A 21,614-nucleotide genomic window follows, 5' to 3' on the forward strand; every position below is an offset into this window, starting at 1 on the left:
ACATATACATTTACCTTACACTACATACAAAAGTTAACTCAAAATGGATTAAAGACATAAATGTAAAAGCTAAAATTATAAAACTCTTAGGAAAAAACTCAGGAGAAAAATCTCATGACTTAGGCAATAATTTCTTGGATATGACCCCAAAAGCAAAGACAGCAAAAGAAAAAATAAATAAATTGAATCATCAAAAAAAGCCAAAACTTCTGTGAAATTGAAAGATACAACTGAATAAAAAGACAACCTACAGAGTGTGAAAAATATTTGTAAGTTATATAGCCTATAAGAGGTTACCATTTAGAATATATAAAGAACTCCTCTAATTCAGCAGCAAAAATACAACTTGGTCAAAAAAACAAGCAGAGGGGGCTGGGGTTATAGCTTAGTGGCAGAGTGCTCACCTAGTACATGTGAGGCATTGGGTTCAATCCTCAGTTTATAAAAATAAACAAATAAAATAAAGATATATTAAAAAAAACAAGCACAGGATTTGGATAGACATTTTTCCAAAGAAGATATACAAATGGCTATTAAGGACATGAAAAATGTTCAATGCTACTGATCACTAGGGGAATGCAAATCAATACCCACGATGAGCTCCACCTCACACCCGTGAAGAGGGCTATTAAAATGAACAGACGAACAAAAAAGGCATTGGTGAGGATGTGAAGAAATCATATGCTACTAGTGGAAATGGAACAGGACACAGCCACTGTGGAAAACCATCCAATGGTTGCCCAAAGAATCTAAGTAGAGAAGTACCACGCTTGGCAATTGATGCAGCAATTCCACTTCTGGGCGTCCACCAAAGGAACCTAAAGCAGGGCCTCACACAGATGTTTGTGCATTCCTGTTCACAGTAGCACTATTGACAATAGCCAAAAAGCAGAAGCACCCCAAATACCCATCGATGAATGAGTGGGTAAACTGAATGTAGTATATACATCCAATGGAACATTAATCTAGTCTTAGGATGGAAATTCTGACATATGCCATGACATGGATGAACCCTGGGGACATGCTAAGTGAAATAAGGCAGTCATAAAAGGACACATACCGTATGATTCCACTTATATGAGGTGCCTAGAGGAGTCAACTTTATAGAAACAGAAAGTAGACTGGTTGCCTGGGGCTGATGTGAGGGGAAAATGGAGAGTCACTTAATGAAGGGACTTCTGTGGGTGGTGAATAGACAGATTCCTCTGAACTGTCTACCTAAGATGGTTAAGATCCTACATTTTACGTTCTGTGCACCTCATCCCTTTCCCCACTCTTCATATCAAGATCACTTCATATCATATCACTCTTCATATCCAAGCCTAGAACAGCATCTTGCATCTGGCCTGCATCAATAAATGTGTAAGTGAATGAATGGTCAGAATCAAGAGTTGGAAGTCACCTTAGGGCTCAATGGAACTTCTACTCCACGGATCAGTACCGTCTACAATTCTCCACCTTCGCTCCAGGCTATAGAATACTCACTGCCCCTCAAAGCATGTCACTCTGTGGTCATATACTTTGTCATTAAAGAATTCTTTATATCAAGCTGACATAACTTACCTGAAATATCTCTCCATCCCCAGTGACCCTAGCTCTGCCTTCTGGGTTCAGGTAGAACAGATAAAATTTCTAATGCACCTGCCCACCTCTTGCAATAAAAGATAGCACTGTGTACCAGGAAAGTGAACGTCCACTCCAGATGCTTCTGTTCCTGAAGACAGACTCCTTTTGGAGTTAAGATGCGTCAAAAGGAGTTTCTGATCCTGGTTCCTTCCAGAGACACAAATATGGAGATAATCAGTGGTGACTATGTGGTTAAGAGGATTCTGATAATTAAAGAATGGGAATATTTAGCCTGGAATAGAGAGGTCATCAAGCAAGCACTACTTGTCTTCTGTGAAAGGAGAATCCTTGTTCTGTGTGTAAATACAGGAAGGCAGATTTTAGCTTAATTGTAAGGAAGAACACTAGAACTGTTCAAGCACCTAAGAACTCATAAGTAGTAACATGTTATAGACATTTAGTAATTGCAGTGGTCATTATTATCAGAGCCTGGTTGAACTTCATCACCCCTTTGAATTCATAAAGTAAACACACACACATGCCACATGCCACACTGGGCTTTCTGGCACTTGTCCTTGCATGGAATATTCTAGAAGTATTTCTGTTAAAACAGCTTGTTATTTGTTTGTTTGTTTCTAAAAAAAAAAAAAAGGCCAACCAAAGGAAAACTTACTGTTGGCAAGGAACTATGCAGAGACCTGTGGCTTTGGACCCCTACTCACCGAGGAGTACCTTGAGACCTGCTTCTCCCTGCTGGGTTCTAACCTGATTCTTCCCACGGCTGGTTTCCACTGACCTTTTATGTCTTGGCAATGACTTCTATGCATTTTGGCAGTGACTGTCTAAATTTCTGATTCAAACCTGATCTCAGCCTCCTGGGCTTTCTCTCTCTTTTAATTCCTTCAGAGGATGGTCAAGGCTTCTGCCACCCTTGCCCCTCCCAGAGCAACCCTCGCTATTGCAACGTGACCATGCCAAAGGGGAACTAGCACTCCCAGCCTGGAGTAGGTCTTGTCAATCTGATTTTTAAATGATGGAGGAGGTTTGAGGACAAAGCTCATGGAGGCATTACCGCTATCCCAGATGATGCAAAAGATCAAGTGAAAGGGAGGAAAGATCTTCCGACTGTGAGCACATTCTCAGACTCAGAGGACAGAGAGGTATTTAAAGTGAACTGGAACAAACCTGCAACATCAGGTGCGTTCTGCCTTCAAAAATAGCTGCCAGTTAGAAAGGGTTATTTACATATTGATTTCATGCTAACTTTGTAATGGAATGTGCTGCCTGCCTGCCTGAGACCTAACAACTGTCATCATAATTTTTTCTAAAAATACAGGCAGAGAAAAACACTCGGTGAACCCTCCACTGGAACGTGGCTACAAAAGACCCTCATCCCAAACCTACTCCACCAACCGAGTCTTAGAGCAGGGATTCTCAACAACCACAACCCAGCAACACTTCCCAGCTGCAGTCAGCCCTTCCTTCCCTCTTCCAACCAGCTCGCATTTTTTTTTTTTCCCTTCTAGAAAAATCTGTCTTGTTCTAAGGTACGGGGGGATGCCTCCTTTGCACAGAGCAGCCTTTGTGGAAAACTCCAGCTGGCCCCTTATCAGAAATAATGGATGAGAAAGGGGCCCCAGTGGCCCACCAGCTCCCAGGCACCCTCCTAGGTGCATTTCTGTCACTATTTCTTGGGATGCTTCCTTACCTAGGATCCCCATTGCTGGGGCCTCCTGACAGCCAGCTTCCAGTGTTTCTCACTTGGGCTCTTTCTGAACCCAACCTATCGCATCTCCAGGTTTGTCTCTGTGGATCCTACAGAGCTGGTCCTTGGCAGCTCTCTGGCTGCTCTGCAGTACAATATTAGCAATTTAAATGCCTCTTTGCCAGGCCTGATGGAGCTGATTCGGTTGTGATCCTGGGCATATGGATGGCATATTTGCTGAGAGCTAGGTGAGACGAGTCCCAGAAGGACTGCCGCCAGCCCCGCAGCCGCCTTCCCCGCCCGCTCCCCTCCCCGGGCAGGCGGCTGTGTGAGCAGTTAAATCGGCTGGAGCCAGCGGTAACTGCTGCCCACTTCGCTTCCAGCCGGGCCCCCGCTGCTGGGGACAAATCTTTCATTCACGGACAGGAGCTTGTTAGGCCAACTCGGGACTCTAAAGCCACTTAATTAAATTGTGGAAAGTTGCTTGGCCCCGGTGGGAAATTTGCACACAAAGGCCCGGGGTCCGGTGCTCCCTCCACCCGGGACCCCACAACAAAACCGCGTCCTCGCGGCTCCCCGGCCCCCAGCTCTGCCCTCGCCTCTCAGCGCCCCCCCTCCACCACCGCTGCCGCAAAAGCGGCGCCCCCTCATTAGAGGGCGTTTGTTCGGGAATGTTTTCCCAGCGATTCACTGGCGGGCCTTTCATTCCTCCTTCGGCAATCAAGGGCGGCAAGTGCAGGCTGAGAGCCCTCCACGGCCTGATTGCTGAAAGAATTTCCAAAAGGAAAGAGTGTAAACAGGTACATTGAAAAAGCCTCTTTTGAACAATTATGTAAACATTCCAAACACTATTTGAAAACTTTCACAGTGGAACTGTCACGTTGGAGCATTCTTGGTTAATTGCAAGGGCACAATGGTTGCTTTCCGGGTACCCTGGCTTCCTGCAGACCCAGCCCAGAGAGCAAGCGCTGAAGGCCACAGAGAGCCGCAGATAAAGAAGTCACAGGGGACATCCTTCTGTGTGTGTTCTTGCTCCCTCTGCTTCCAGAAGCATGCCCTGGGAGCAGGAGAGGTGTGCTCTTTCTTCTGGCTGGATTTCTCCAGGATCTGGTCCATGGCTCTCTGCACACAGGCTTGGCTGAGAATCCTGGATGCAAGATTCGACTAGAAACACAGTGGAAAGTTCTGTGTCATTGAAGGTTTCCTTTAAAGCATTAAATGATCATTCTGAGATACCAAGCAAAATTGTGGGCAACCCTCCCCTCCCCAGGGGAGTGTGCCTGGCTTGCTTTGCAGGACTCTGGTTAGATATCTGGGCTTCTTCCTCTTTTCCATTCAGCCCAGACTCTCATGGTTCACTAACACAACCACCAGTGACTCTGATTATGTTACTGGGAGTTAGAAAAGTTTAGGCTGCACAGGCAAACTGCTTAATCTCATATTTCACGGAGAGACGAGACTGCAGGTGAGTTTCCATGCATATTGGCTGAATCAGGTTAGCCAGTCTCCAGATATTTAGGGTCCATTCAGCCCATAACCACCAAGTCTTGCAAGAGGTATCTAAATTGGAACTGTCATTCTGGTGAGTGGGGCATGATTTGTTTTTATTTTTGTTCCCTTAAATCTATTTCTTAAATGCCTGGGAGGTTAGGGGTGGGGGATGGAAAGAAAGCCTAAATGTTTAACAAGAAGGGACTGGCATAGAAACACGATGAAATCTTACAAATGTGAAGGCTGTATAGAGACATGGGAAATATTTAATGACAACAAAGTGGGAAAAAATCAAGCCACAGAATCATGTTTGCACTGTGCTGCAAATTCAAGAAAACGCTGCTGCATGCTACTGAGGAGTAGAAAGGACCACAGCAGAATGAAAACACTCATTCTGGGGAATGGGAGTGCCAAGTCTAGCTTTAATGTCACCGCATTGCATCGTCAAGGTGAGGTCTGGGGGTGCTGGAAATCACCCATGTACATACAAGGTTGGACATAAAAGGCCACCTGAGTAATCCACAGAGATGCACACGCCAGCCGGCAACACTGAGCATCCTTACCAAGAATGTGGATCAGAGCTTCAGCGTAAATTTCTCAGACCTAAAGAGGAGCTAAGGCTTGTCAGCTTGCTGAGTCCCTAGGAGGCAGATGCAGAATCACAAGACGCAAGATAAATCAGAAATGTGGTTGGTAGAAATGGTCATGTTCAACAGGGTCAGTTGCAGAGCAAGGGCTAGAAGGAAAAATCTCTTCTCTCTATTTCAAAGGGCTCCCTGAACACAGGAGGGGCCAAATATGCCTGCTTCATAGGCATACTCAGTTTGACTACAGTCAATGCTTATTATGTGTCTGTTCTGTACCAGGACCTGTGCTGTATATATGTTAGGCATGTGAAGCTGTGTAATATTTGATCCTAACAAGTTAATTCACAATATAGTGTGGAACCAACATCTTTAAAAATGCATGTGAACCAGCTAATTTTGACAAGGGGTTCAAGACAACTCAATGAGGGAAAGAAGAATCTTTTCAACAAATTATTCTGAGACAACCAGATGGATACATATAGGCAAAAAATTAAATGGATCCCTACCTCACACCATATACAAAAATTACCTCTAAATGAATCAGAGATATAAATGAAGAGCTAAAGCTATAAAACTCTTAGACTAAAACATAGGTGTAAATATGTGTGACTTTGGATTAGATGATGATTTCTTAACTATGACATCATAAATACAAAAAGAGGGAGCTGGGGTTGTAGCTCAGCAGTAGAGCACTCACCTTGCATGTGTGAGACCCTGGATTCAATCCTCAGCACCACATAAAAATAAATAAGTGAAATAAAGGTATTCTGTCCAACTACAACTAAAAAACAAATATTTTTTAAAAAAATACAAATGAGAAAAAAAAGAGAGATAAATTGGATTCTATCAAAATTTAAAACTTTTGTGCTTTGAAAGACACTACCAAAATAAAAAAGACAAATTGCAAGATAGGCAAAAATATTTGCAAATCATATATCTGATAGGGATGCCCAGAATATATAAAGAATTCCTTCAGTGCAACAATAAAAAGGATAAACCAATTTCAAAATCATCAAAGAATCTGAGTAGATATTTATCCGAGGAAAATATACAAATGGCCAAAAAGCAAATGAAAAGATGCTCGACATCATTAAGAAAATTAAAATCACAGTGAGATACCACTTCTCATCCACCAGATGGCTATAATAAAAAAGAGAGAGAATGAAAAAAAGTTGGTGAGGATGTGGAGAAATTGGGTCCCTCATACACTGCTGATGGAAATGTCAAATAGTACAGCCATCGTGGGACAGAAGCTTAGCAGTTTCTCAAAAATTAAACACAGAATTAGCATATGAATTGAGAATTGAAAATATATGTCCACAAAATTTTGTCCATGAGTGTTCACAGCAGCCTTATCCCATTTTGAAGCCAAAAATGTAAACCTCAATGCCCATCAACTGATGGATTGATAAATAGAATGTGGTATATCCATACAGTGGAACATTATTCAGCCATTAAAACTGGTACTATTTTGTGACTGCACTAAAAACCACTGACTTGCCCTCTTTTAAAGGATAAATTTTATGGTATAAGTACCTTGGAAATGTTGGTGGTGGTTATTGATTGGTTTGTTTGGAAGTGTGTGTGTGTGTGTGTATTAAATACATGTGGAAGGTTCTACACACTGTAAAGTATCACTCACAATTTCTACTGCTGAAACGGGGTGTCAGGTATATTACATGAAAGTCCTAAATGCTTATCCACCTAATTTGTGAGACCTTTCAGGCTTCATGGCTGCAATCTGCCAGAATGAGCTGGCCATAGTGGTCAGTCCCAGCCTCCTGAAGGAGCTAGAGCCCATGGGTTCTGCATCTGCTGAGCCCTCTAGGATGGAAGAATAGAGAAACGACAAATAAGCCTGTCTGGAAAGCCGGCATGACTGGGTGCCCACAGGGACCAGTCAGAGCACAGGGCTTGCTCTAGAATTCCATGCTAGGTGATCCTGAGCAGAGACCCCTACACATATCTGCGCTCCCCAATTTTTTCATCAAACTGGACCTGACTGTGCCTTGAGGTCTTGAGGATCAGTTCCTTCTGTTCTGTGGCTCTATTACAGCAACCAAGGTAGGCAGGGTTCCTGGACCCAAGCCCAGTCCTGCTGAGAAGAGATCCTTTGCTTCCCAGGACAGACCTGCTGTGGTGACTGGCTTGGTGCTGCAGGAGCCAGCCGGATCTCAGACTATGTCCAGGCTGCCTCTCTGGACTCCTGAGTCATGTCCCTAGATCCTATTTGTCTCTCAAACTGGACTTTGGACTCATTGTTATGGCTGCATCCCGAACCCACCCTGCTCTTCAAAGGAGCCCCCAAGAATCCCATCTTATCTTTGGCCATAGCCCTCTGAACTCCAGCCTGGGCTGCCCAGAATTCAGAAGGTGGCCTGGGTTTCAGATCATCTTCATGTTAAGACAATCTCCTGGGCTGGGGATATAGCTCAGTTGGTAGAGGGTTTGTCTCACATGCACAAGGCCCTGGGTTTAATCCCCAGCACCACTAAAAAAAAAAAAAAAAGACAATCTCTTGACCTTGAAGGTCCATGTGACTGAGCCCCAGGCTGCCCCCATCCTTCTCTACCATCCCCACCTTCCTTCCTTCTGCTCTGGCCCACCTAGGCATGGCTGACTCCTGCATTCATTTCGTTCTTGGCTTAAATGTATCCTCCTTGCAGAAGTCTTCTCTGGCCACCCTTAAAAAACAGAATCCCGGTTACATCCTATCGCTGTGCCCTGTTTTACTTTTCCCTTCTTTATGTGGTTTTTGTCTGTAACTCTTTCCAAATGGAAGGTCCACAAGGGTGGGACTTTGCTTCGTTCACTGTTGTACCCTCAACTCCTAAGAATACTTGGAATCTGGCTCACCCTTGAATGAATGAATGAATGAATGAATGAATGAACAAATGAATATTTCATTCCACTCACCATGAGGAAGGCAGATTATTGGTTTCATTTTAACTCAGAAATTTAAAGCACAGGGCAATAAATTGGTTATGCATGTTCATGACGAGGTGGGGTGAAAGAGGAACTTGGGGGATCTCAGGGTCCTTTCCATGACCCCAAAGCCATCCCTTCTGCTCTGTGGAATCTCTTGTTTGGAAAAGTAGCAGAATCCAAGAGCCCAGCTGGGGGCCATGAGGCCTGATGCAGAGCAGGAACTGAAGAATAGCTGGGAAGATGGGGCTCCAGCAGGGAGCTCAGGCATGGCTGGCACAGCACACCTCCCCAGCAGGCCCGGCACCAACTTCCATGTGCAGCCATGTCCCCAGCTGGAGACTGCTTGGATATGCCTGGGACCACCCTTTACCTTACTGGTCCTTGAGCAGGCCAGAGTTTTCAGAAATTCCAGAGCATGAAGCCAGAAAGCCTGTGTCCTAGGCAGAGTCTCACACCATAGGGCCAGATGCAGATGCTGACACCCTCAGGAAAGCAATGGAAGAACAAATGTCAGCCCATTGTCAACATCACCTCACTGGGAGAAGCGTGTGGTGTGGGGGAAGCCACACCAGGTCTGGGAGTTTTTGCTCCAATGTTCCTCACTGAGAAGGCTCTGGGATAAACAAACCTCCTAATTCCTCTGAACCTTTATTTTCCCAACCATTAAACAGAATGAATAAACCCACCTCCCAGGGATGCTGTGTGGATATCGGGTATCTGAGCATCATCAGCTGAAGGACAGCAAGACCTGTTAGAGTCGCGGATATTTTGTGCACATTGACAAGCCTAGGAATTTATCTGGCTACTCAGAAGGAACTAACCAATCAAAATGGACAGCTGTCACTCTCTGGTCCTCAATTTTATCCTCTGCAAAGTGGGGAGAATAATGAACCTATCACACAGTATTGTAAAATGCAATATATGTAAAGTGCTTGGGATCCTGCCTGGTGCCTGGGAAGCTCTTCATAGGGGTTCACCATTATTGTTGTTGCTATTATTAGGACTGTCACTTATCAGGATGACATTCCAGAAATAATGTTATATCAGCTATGAGATGTTGATACACCTGCTCCTTCGAGGCAGTGTTCATTATCCATATTCCACATCTACTCTCCATGCCAGGGCCCCTGTCAGGTGTCAGGTGGGAATGACCAACTCATCATTTCAGCTCCTTCCTTCCACATCTGAGCCCAAAACAGGTTTTAGTTCCTCTATGTAAAAAGCATTTAAGGGATAAAATATTATATTGCTTTTCCATGACAAGAAAAGTTTCTGATTTATATCTGAGTAAATCAGTTGGGAAATAGGAAACTATGAAATAATTGACCTAATAAAAATTAGTTACCATGCCCAACCTGGAAATGCCGCAATTGCTAAAGGAAGGGACCAATGTCTGCACCCACAGGTTGTTTTTAACTATGGAAGAAGGACAGATGAATTCTCTGTGCATTGAGAGTAGACTTAGCACCAGGGCTGTAGCTATAAGGAGGCAGACTGCAGTTCAATATTGAAAAGCACTTTCCACCAAAATAGCTGCCTGGAAATGTAATAGTCTGACTCAGGGGGAAGGGTGTTCCCTGTCACTGGATGTGATCAGGTAGAGGCTCCTGCTGCAGAAGAGATTAATATATTGGATAAAGGTCTGAGTTACATTACTTTTAAGGTCTCTTCCAATTCTAGGATTGTACGGCTCTCCAAGCATATGAATTGCCTATCTAGGAGAGAAGGAAGACATACTAACCTGAACCTCAGACCATGATTATATGCACAGAAAACCAAAAGTGCTCAGTAGTTGCCTCTGGCCACCTCCATTGCACCAGCCAAAGAAATACAAGGACTTCTTTCATACTACCTGCAATGTTGGGCTCACAGCCTTATCCCACTCTCCTAGGAGGCCTTCTGTAACCAAAACTCTTCTCCAGCTAATTCTCTGCAAATGAATATAGCTTAGAGGGCTGAGATTATCCTGCTCAGCTCAGCTGGTCACATCTTTCTTTGTTCCACAATGCTTATTGAGCATCCATTTCCTTTCAGACACTAGGCTAGGTGCTGGTACTGAATCAAGTAAGATATCATCCTCAAGAAGGAATCATACAGAATGGGGAAGATTCACATGAGCTGACTGAGTACACTGTCCCAGAGGCAGACCACAGGTGCTCTGGGGAGAGATGTCTTCCTAGACTGGAAAGGTTCCCTGGAGGAGAAACTCAGGCTGAATTTCAGAGGTGAGCAGGATGAGCCCTAGAATTTTCTGCAATGATATCAGTGTTCTATTAACTACCAATATGATAGCCACTAGCTAGCTACACATGATGATTGAACTCCTGAAATGTGGGTAGTACAACTTGAGAAACTGAATTTTTAATTTTATTAAAATTAAACTATGGCTATATTGGGCAGCATAGATAGGCAAAGGGTGAGGGAAGGCTGTTCCCAGCAAAAGACAAAAGTGCTCAAGGATGTGCATCTTAAGGGCACACAGCCTGGCAGACCATGGAGGACAGAGCATGCCGGCAGGTGATGGGGGATGGTCAGACTGATCCACAGTCAGCTCCTGAAAGGCCTGTGTGCTAAGCCAAAGAAGTGGCACTTCATTTATTCTGAAAACGCAAAGATTTTAAGAAGATAATGATAAATTTAGGTTAGTTTTGTGTGTGTGTGTGTGGTGGGGGGTGAATTTTGGGGGAAAGGCTAGGGCAGAAGACCAGGTAGGGGGCCACTGTTGAGAGCCCCGGGTGCTGGATTGAATGAGGATCTGGCCTAGGCAGTGGCAAGCAGGAAAGAAGAGGCTAAGGCTCCATCTGACTCAGGACTTCTACTCTGGGGTTGACTTTCTCAAGGGTGGAGCTGGTGAGGTCCCCACTTTAGGTTTCTGATTGCAGGGGAAGCCAGGGTATGAAAGTCCCAGGGAGCAAGATTGTGGACAAGCCCAGTTAGTATGTGTGCATTAGCATCCCTGGAGCCGACACAGGGTGAACTGAGAAAATAAGCCAGCAAAGAATATGGAAAATAAAATCAGAGAGCCAGGAAATCTAGAACATTAGTGTCATTGAAGCAAGGAAGAGAGTCTCTAGGGAAGAGAAGTCCAGAGTGTCAAAAGCCCTGTGTTGGGGAAGGTGGTGGTGGGGACAAGTCTGCAATTAGGAGACTGATGTGGGGGTGGGGTGGGAGCAAATTTTCCCATCTGGATTTGACAATTCAGATTGGTCTTCTTCCAAAATAGCCTCAAATCCCAGTTCCCTATGGCTTTTTCCCCCAGTTTAAATGGAGCTATTTTTAAAAGATTTTTCTTAATTTTCATTGGTGCATATTAATTATACAGAACAGTGGATCTCATTGTATCATATTCTTACATGCACGTAACATAATTTTATCAGTTTCACTCCCCCCAAATATGAAAGCATTCATGATTTGCATGTCCTCTTTGCACAGGGACCATGTTAATCTCTGTATCGTTCCAATTCTAGTATCTGGGCTGCCCTGTGGCTTTTGCACATTTAAAATATTTTGGACTCAGAAATGCTTTGACAATCTAATAAGAGCTATGCCTCCTCTCTCTCCAGAAAAAAAGTCACCCACAAATAAAATGCTGTATTTCATGTTAAGGAACCCTTAAAGCTCATCCATGGACCCCGGGATTTGAAAAAAAAAAAATCTAAGCTACTGAGTTTTTATTTGCTGAGTTCTTGCTGCAAATGCCTGAATTCTAACAAATCGTCTATCCACTCAGGATAGAAACCTTCAGTTCCTCCCTCCCTGAGGCCCTGTAGCCTTGGCTCTAGCCTAGTTCATTCACATTTCCGGGCTTATTGTCCTCCTGCCTGTCAATCAACTGTGAACTATTATACAAATTAGCATCTCTAAAGCCCACCTTCACAGCTTCTGCCTGGAGATGTGTAACCAGCATTTCCCAAGGTCCTCAGCTTTGAGTACAAAGGGGTCACAAAAACAGTTATACGACCAGGGGAACCACTTGCTCTCCCACACGAAGCTGGGGTGCTAGAGGAGGGCTTGCTGCCCAGCGTTTGAGGACTGGTGGCCCAGGGCCAAGATGGCCCTTTTCCTTCCCATTGAATGTTTGGTCTCAGAGACCTCTAAATGGCACCCCATTGGCATAGCTGAGCTAGGAGACATTTCACAGCTTCTTCCTGTGTTAGGGGATCCCCCAGATATGCTTTTGGATACTTAACTCTAAGAAGGAATGTAAAGTTAGTTTTTTCTTTCTTTCTTTCTTTGTTGTTGTTGTTGTTTGGTTATTTATTTATTTATTGGAGAAAAGAGGGAGAATGGTGGAGATAGGGTAGAGAAACAACAAAGGGAAAGAGGGAGGAAAGAAGGAAAGAAGGAAGGTCATCTTGTCCCAGTATCTTGGATTCTTAAGCCAGTCTTAGTTGTAAAACCTTTACAAACTTGCTGGAAACCTCTCAATGCTACTAATGACTGCAACTAACAATAAAAATGGCAACAACAGCCTTAGGAGTTGCTATTTTCTTTTTTAAATAGCCATTGTAAATATTTAGGTATAGGACACCTGTCACGCATCTGACATGCAAAGGCATGGCGGAACCGTGGTGCAAGTCAAGTACATTAACAAATCCATCTCACACAGTTACTTTTTTCTTTTTTCTTTGTGGAGAGAATACCTAAAATCTACTCTTAGCAAATTTCCAGCATACAATATAGTATTACTACCTATGGTCCTCATGCTCCATGGTAGAGCTTTAGACATTTCTCCCTAAACGTCTGCAACTTTGTACCTTTTGACTGTACTGCCCCCTGTCCCCCATCTCCCAAACTCTGGGAACCACCCTCCTAGTGCTTCCTTCCCAGCTAAAGTGAGTGGCTTATGTATGCTTGGTTATGGTTCCCCAAAGCTCTGGAAAGCCAGCAAACTCCCCCACGATCCACCCCACACCAATTCACACATTCATTCCAGGACGCTATTACAATTGGCTGCGCCTCGCAGGGGATGGGGCTCTCCAGAGCTGCCACTATTGAGTGCGTGCGATATTGGCCCTTTAGATTTCACAGACAGCCTCTCCAAGTGCAAACACACTCACACACTCACGCGCCCACACCCCCGCACGCGCCCCTCCACCCCCGCAGGCTGCTTGGTGTGTGCTGTCAGAAGCTGTGTGGGAATGTGCAATCGCACCTCGCCTTCGGAGGCAGCGAGATTCGGGGTTTGAGAGCGGCAACAGTTTGCATGCTGAGTGGGTACCGGAGGTTTCCAAGCGCCCCCTGTGCAGTGCAGTACTCTGGCGCGGTTCACCTGGTCCCGGTTTTGCCAGATTCTTTTCTGGAGGCCCCCTGCACAGCCTAGGGAAGGCCCTCAGCAGAGCACAACCGAAATCAAGGGCTCTTGTTAATTTGCTCCAAGATAATAGGTAGGTTCGTTCAATATTTGACAGTTTATGTGGATGATTTCTGTTTCTGACTCTGTTTGTTCCTTGCAGAGACACTGGGAGAGATCACAAACTGGAATTATTGACCTTATTTTTCCAGCAGAGGAATGGGAAGTGCAGAGAAGTCAAATGATTTGCTTAAGGTCAATGTCATAGGGGTAAGCATGAGACCAAAACCCTGGCTCAGAGGCCAGGGCTGCTCCCCTGCATGGCTCTTACCATAATCACAACCTCAACCCATGCCTAGGATTATTAGTGACTTTACAGCACATAAAGTTACAAAGAAAATTCCATATAGCATCCCATTCTGCTCCTATTAAGACTAAGACTATGTAACATTTTCTGTTTATTGATCACTATCTTTATTGTCCTTAAAATCCTAAGATTCAAGAGACTTTTAGCTAGAGACAAGTTTCTATTTTTAAAGGCAATACTGATTGATAAAATGATGATGTCAGATTTTGGCCTCAGGTTTTAGTACTACTGTTCTATTTGTGTGACCTTGAGTGATTCTCTTCATGTAAATGAGGAAGGAGGTGCAGCCCCTGGACTCACTCAGAGTGGTGGTGCTTAGGTTGGGATACTGGGTCTATTACTAGCTGCATGGCCTTGGACAAGATCCTGCCCATTCTGAGCATCAACATGCTTATTTGTGGAATGGGGCTATTAGTAAGTGCTTCATCATGAGGGTCAGGTATTAGTTATAACAACACACTATGGACAGGGTGACTTTAGCAACAAATTCATTGCCGTACAGTTCTGGAGGCCAGAAATCCAAGGTCAAGGTGTCAGCAGGGTTGGTTTCTTCTGAGGCCTCCCTCCTGGGCTTGGGGAATGTCTGGCCTACTAGCTGTGTCCTCACATGATCCTCCCTCTGTGTGTGTACATCCCTGGTGTCTCCTTGTATGCCCACCCAACTTTCTCTTCTTATGAAGGCACCTGTCAGATTGGATTAAGGCCCACCCTGAGAGGCTCATTTTAACTTAATTGCCTCTTTAAGGACCTTGTCTTCAGATACAGCCAAATTCTGAGCCACAAGGCATTAATTAGGGCCTCGCCATATGAGTTTTGGGAAGTAATTCCGCTCGTAGCAGGTTGTAAGGAGTGAATGAAATATTCTGTTAGGCACATAGCATCGCGCCTTTACAATAGTTGGTGTTCCAGAAATGTCAGCTGTTATGACCTTAGTGTCTTGATCTATAAAATGGCAATAATAAAGCTTCTCTTGTGGGATCGTTACAATTGATGAATGCCAGGTGCTACCAAGGAGGCAAGTGAAACTGGTCATTCAATCTGAGAATAAGTAGGCCATCCTGAGGGTGGACCTTGAAGGGGTCCTTGTTGGATCATGGCTACTCCTAAGCAACAAGTGAAGAGAGTTTGGGCAATACTCTTTGGGTTCTGGAGGGAGCATCTCTAGTTCTGGACAGCAGGAAATCAGATAACGCTCTCTGTGAGGAGGGGCAGAACCGGAGTGGACACTTCCCCAGTGAGACCCGAGCCTCTGCAGTCCGCTGACAGCTGGAGTTTGGCCATCCTAGAATGAAGCCACTGGAGCCCAGAAAGGCTCCTCCCTACTCCCCTGGGACTGGAGGATTATTAGATTAAACAACATGAAATGGCCAACGTTCAACTGTTTTTAACCCATAAAAATAGCGATTTTGTATGATCCAACCTAATAGTAACCCCTACACTGTGAATTCACATGTCTATACCACTTTATTCTCTCAGAGATGCCCACGGCTCAGGGATTCAATCTTCATCCCATGGTGTGTACTGCTGTCTGTCCTGAGGGCTGTCCTGCCTACCCCTCTCCTTCCTGCTTAAATTCTGGACTATGTGAAAGAGATGTGGAGTCTGGCAGATGGAAACACAGAGAGGTTGTCTTTGTTGCTAATGGCAGTCATGAAGAGTGCGGCATGGTCACGGGTTACGATGGCCTTCCTAATGTTGGAGCCCACTTGGGATTGGGCAGACCACCCATCCAGTCACCACTGCCCTGGCCTTTCCTGTGAGGGCTACCCAGGCTCAGTTCTTTGCTGAGGCAGACCCCAAACAGGAGGAGGATGGGAAAGAGGCTGCCTAACTCATCCCGGGGTGGAAAGGGGATGCACAGGGCCAATTCAGGCAAGAGTGCATGTGCCATCCCTGCCCATGGAAACCAAGCCAGAGAAGATTTCCTCCCACAAACACTAACAGCAGCCAAACCACCCAACCAACAAACCAACTAAGTGAAACATCCCACTTACCAAAGACCAGTATGCGGGAGACCTGATTAAAGGTTTGGAGTAGTAGAAATGCATTCACATCGCAGTAAAGCTAACAAATTATAGTCACTAGAAATCCTTTCTTGACAGGTTGCCGTGTAACTCTGCTGTCCCTTGTTTCTTTCTGTCCCTTCCTTCTCTGCTCTGTCCATTACCTCTTAGGAGCATCTTCATTCTTCCCTTTATGTAGAACATTCTGGCTCTTTTCAACCCTCACCCTTTACTGTCTGTTGAGATATTTCTTTGTGTATTTCTTCTATCTCTAGGGGATGGATGTCTTTTTGTTATGTAGAAAAGGCTCACTTAAGAGGACACAAATAATTTGTCTAAGATCTAAAATCCTTACACTTCCTCTTACCCCCTGTTCTTACACACACACACACACACAAAAACAAAAAACAAAAAACAAAAAAAAAAAACCCAAAACCTAAAGATTAAATCTTAGTGATGTTAGCATCTGACAGATGTAGAATTTCCATCCAAATATCTTTTCCTAAGTTAAATAATTCTTATCACTAACCCCAGTGAAGCTTACCGTTCAAAAACACAACACTAACAATCTCTGCTCTCCAAAAGCAATGCTAATACATTTAGCTTTTAAATAAAAATTAATCTCAGACTGAATCACTGATTTTCATTACCCCCCTTCTCCTCAAATTAAGAAAAAGTGAGGGAAAAATTAAGAAATTAAGAGAAATCTCCTGTGGCTCTTTCTCCTTAAAGAAAAGGGTCCTTTCTAGTAATCAGCTTTCAGGGATTATGGATTCTTTCCCAGTGATTAATCATCCACATGACAAATCTGGGAAGAAATGTAAACTCAAAGAAAACTACACTTTGATACCATTCTAAAAGCATATTTCAAAAATGGGATCAATAACACATTCCTGCTAGATGATCATTGAGGATCCTGAGTATTAGACAATTAAATGTGGACCTGGGAGAGGGTTTAGAAACCAGCAGGGGCACCCTCCTTGCTGAGACCTAGTTCAAGTGTCTTGCTCAAGATCAAGGGAGCAAGGGCAGAGCAGGAACTGGAACCCAGGTCTCAACCCCCAGTCCCGAGCCTTTCCCTTTTCATGCCTCTTGTCAAGTCCCAGGGGTTTAAAAACCACTGAAACACCAGAGCAGAAATAGGGTTCTCATCTTCCTTCATGACCTATAATAATGAAATTGTACCAATCTAATTAAAGGACATTGAGAAATAAAACAAAGTACTTAGGACAGATTTGGAATCTTGATGATGTATGTCCTTCCCACTTTTCCAAGAAGCTACGTTGTTTCCCTGTTTGCTGTTATGCACCTCTGTGCTGGGACAGCTTCCTGCCCTGTGCATCCTTCCAGCAGGGCCCCTGTCCCCTCTTCTCCAATGCACCCACCTATTGACACCCACCCTGGGGGAGCACAGTTTACACCTCTCTAGTGAAATGTTCACACGTGCTTGTGAAAAGAAGACTCCAACCTCTTTATAGATGTTAGGGCAGGGGCTATTTCTGACCCTTGCACTGGAGATAACATGCTTCCTTAATGTGATAGCATACCCCCCCCCCCCACACACACACACACAATACAGTGTGCAGGACACATGCTTCTTGAGTTGTATTAATTGATGTCCAATTCTAATGCCCTTAAAATCAACTTTAACTTACTCTGTGAGCTCATTCATGTATTTGCTGTCAGAAGTACAATATATAGGCTGGGCATAGTGGTGCATGCCTATAATCCCAGTGACTAGGGAGGCTGAGGCAGGAGGATTGCAAGTTCAAGGCCAGCTTCAGCAAATTGAGACACTGTCTAAAAACGAAAACAAAACTGGGGATGTAGTGGTCAAGTGCCCCTAGGTCCAATCTTCAGCACAAAAAAAAAAAAAGTACAACATATTAACATATATGGAGCAGAAATGGAACCCAATGACATTACATTCCATGTATATCCTGCCAATAATCTGAGAAATCCAAATGCCACCAGCTGCATCCCATTAATCTTTGGAATCAGGGACAGATTTATTCTTTTAGTAGAGGAAGGGTCATAAAGGTCTTTTTCCAAGGTGACCCCCACAAAACAGACAGAAAAGCTTGTGTTGGAGTCCCAGAGTTCTGGTCCCAATTCAGTCCTCTGAAGGAAGAGGATTTTCTTCCCTGTCAGCGTCCCCCGACATTGTTTCTGCAGTTATGGCTTGGGGAGGCAGAGAAGAGAGATGGAGGAGGATGTCACAGGCAGTTGTCAAAGGGATAGGGAGTTATACTTTGGGGACAAACACCTTGACTTTGCTGAGGCATAAACTTAACAGCGGGGAAACCATTATTTCGGTGACAAAGCTTTGTTCGGTTGACATTATCTCTTAATTATCTGCATAAGAATGCATTTGTCAAGTTTCACGAGATGGGATTGATAACAATAAACCTGCATTTCTGCACAATATTTTAATTCTGAAGGCAGAAGCAGCACAACACACAAGGAGAGAACCGTAGGCGGCTGTGTGCTTGTCTCGCAGCCGCTGGCGGTGCATAGATTCAGACCCCAGATCCATACAGAGCCTGTGACCTGGCCAGCCCAAGTAGGCCTCCAGGCTGTGTCAGGGATATGAGGCCACAAAGTTCCATAGGCTAAGGCAGGGTTCCTGGAATGTCTTTGACCAAGTGCTTCATATCTTGGGAGTGACCCTGAATTGCCATCTCTAAAAAAGATAAACCTGCTGCTTGTTGGACAACCTAGAACTCCTTGAGGCGTCTTTGATCCTCTGATTCTATCAGGGAATTTAGAAGAGATTTCTCAAGGAACCGGGCCACCTGGTATTTCAGCAATCCCCTCTGATATTCCAGGGTATCCAGGTTGGGTGTGCAGGATAGTGTCCCAGTGTGACCCTTGCTATATACAGGAAGCCACAGGCAGAAACTGAGGGGACATCAGCAGGCAAAGGATAAATAGGGGCGAGGAATCCACAGAGGAGACTGGGAAGGACCATCAGATGGAACTTGTATGTCTGCCCACATCTGACCACCTGCTCTGGTCAGAGAAAGCATGAAACTGACTTGGCAAATTGTTGCAACCAGAGCCTCCAACTTGTTCACACCTCCCCGGACCCACACCCTTGGGTAGTTCTCTGTCACACTGACTCGAGGCTCCCTGCATGATTTGCTTTGGCTAAAGGGGCAGAAAGGGAAAGACACTTGGGCTGGCCTGCTCCGTTCTCCTGCTGACAGTCTGCTGAGCCCCAGGGAGGGGGGCTGGAGTGGCTTGAATGAGGTCACCTAGGTTGCCTAGATAAGCTACCTGCTGTTGCAGTCCCAGGAGTGAACTCAGTGAGATCTGCCTGAGAGTTCAGACCAGGTGAACTGCACTGTGGCCTGCTATAATAATATAGAGAATAATGAATGCATATAGATCATAACGAATGCACTGACCAGGGTGAACTCAGATCAGAGATCCCAAGTATGACAGTTTCTTTATAATGGGTCAACTTGACTGGACCATACAGTGACCAGACACTTAAAACATCGTTCTGGGTGTTTCTGGATGAGATTAACGTTTGAATTGGTAGATGGAATAAAGCAGGGAACAGGAGGGCCCCATCAACCTACTGAGGGCCTGAGGAGATCCTAAAGGCTCAGAGGGAGTTTTTAGCCACCTGAGTGCTTCAGCTGGGACACGAGTCTGTCCTCTGATTGGAACTACAGCACTAGCTCTCCTGGTTCTCAGGCCTTTGGACTTGGACAGAAATGACAGATTGGTTTTGTAGGGTCTCTACCTGGCTCACTGCGAGTACAGAGATTTCTCAGCCCCCATAGTTACACCATCTTCTTATAATAAATGTCTTTTTTTCTTAGAATAATTTTAAATGAATTTTATATTTATATGTCTCCTATTGGTTTTGTTTCTCTGAAGAACTCTGACGGAGATATCAGGTTTCCTCATAGTGGGCCTCCTCTGCTTTGGCTCTGGGCTCTAGGTCTCTGCAGCACACACAGCGCTTCTGTTTTCTCCCGATGGTTGAGACCGTCTGAAGGTGGGTTCTGCACCCTCCGGACTCATTTGTTCCAGCAGACCCTCCTCACTGGTGCCACCCATCAGCTCCTCTGCTCCTTCTCCACAGCTGTCACCCTCAGAACACGGTACTTGGGTTGAGGGGGAAGATGGATGCAAGGGGGGAAGGATGGGGCGGACTTATGTTGCTTGGGGCCATTCTTTTCTCTCTTTTACCCCTCACAGAACCAAATTCAAAATAAATGAACAGACTCACCCGTTTCTGAGTTTTAATGGAACTAATTATCTGATTGCAGAGTCCCAGCTCTGAGACTGCTTCCATTCTGGCTAGCGTTAGATTGCATTACTATTTTCATTTGTTTTCATTATTATTAGCTTTTAGCAATGAAATGGAGTTAAAATTATTACAGTTTGTAACATGCTTTTTGTACTAATAATTCAAGTACTTTTGAGTAGGAGCTGAGAGCATTAATTTGTCAATCACTCCTGCTTTGTATCTAGTCCCACTTTAAATAGACTAAACAAAAGAAATGAACACTATATATTTCCCCAAGGGATAGAACTTGTAAACATTCAGATATGTTAGGCTTTCATGAAATTATAAACCGTAATTCCAAGGTATATTGCACAAATAATAGGGTATTTCAAAATCAGCGCAGCTGACACACAAAAGCCTCAACTCTGGTTCAGCTAATAACACGGGGCAGCCATCTGTGCTCAGAGTCTACTAACCGAGTCAGGAACCAAGGTGAAGGTGAATACATGCAAACCTTTCTGGAGGTTGAGCGGAAGGGCCTAGAGAAGCTCTGAGTCAGAGACCCCCGCATTAAGGAAAATAAGATCCTTTCTCAGCTCCCACACCCACTCATTCAAAAGCAGCATTGAAAAAACAACGACGATATGGGGATAGCCTGAACCAGCACCAAGAAATGCCACATTAATTCTCCCAGGAATGTTTACAACAAAGAGAAGAGGAGGCGAGCTCCAGAACTGGGAATAAACGTGGTGTTGTAAACGGCATGTAAATGGAGCGCAACCTCTCCATTAAACATGATAAAAAAAGATCAGCGTGGATCAGTGGGATGCAGGGATTACAGGATGCTTTTTTCAATAAGGAAATGCTGTTACCTTAAAATACATATAGCACTCAATCAGATTAGCACGATATTAGTCCTCCAGGAAGAATGAATAGGAACGATTTGTAATTGTCGAATCAATTGCCTTCTGTAATTAGGTCTTTGGGTAGTCTTCAAAACAGTGCATTGTCTTAACTAGGTTAGGTGTGCTCTTCCTCCCTCTCTCTGAACATCTTGTGTATCTTTGTTTCTCAAATCTTTTTATTTTTTTTTTCTCTAAAATGAAGGAAATCGATAACTCCACTGTTGAGGCATCCATCCTTGAGTGGACCAGCCCTAGTCCCAGAACTATCCAGGGAAAGCCACAGCACCCGTGGGGGTGGTGAGAAGGTCCATTCTGCAGGTGTGTCTTCTTCTAATTGCTCTGATGCCCCTTTTTCATCCCATCTTGAGAAAATCCAGAATGTTAAACTTGCCCTCTAAGATAAAACATCTCCAAAAAAAAAAAAAAAAAAAAAATCCCAAAAAAACAAAAACAGGAATTGCTGTTACTGGATCTCACAACCCCTGCACAGGACTGTGTGAATTTTTGTTAATCTCATATTTCT

At 44.4% G+C, this 21,614-nt stretch overlaps 1 pseudogene; it reads right to left on the reverse strand.

The window, feature by feature from the left end:
- Positions 1-11,665: 11,665 nt before the first annotated feature.
- Positions 11,666-11,758, reverse strand: LOC114094562 (U6 spliceosomal RNA; annotated as a pseudogene).
- Positions 11,759-21,614: the final 9,856 nt, after the last annotated feature.

This window comes from Marmota flaviventris, chromosome 10 (assembly GCF_047511675.1).
Source record: "Marmota flaviventris isolate mMarFla1 chromosome 10, mMarFla1.hap1, whole genome shotgun sequence".
Lineage (NCBI taxonomy): Eukaryota > Metazoa > Chordata > Mammalia > Rodentia > Sciuridae > Marmota > Marmota flaviventris.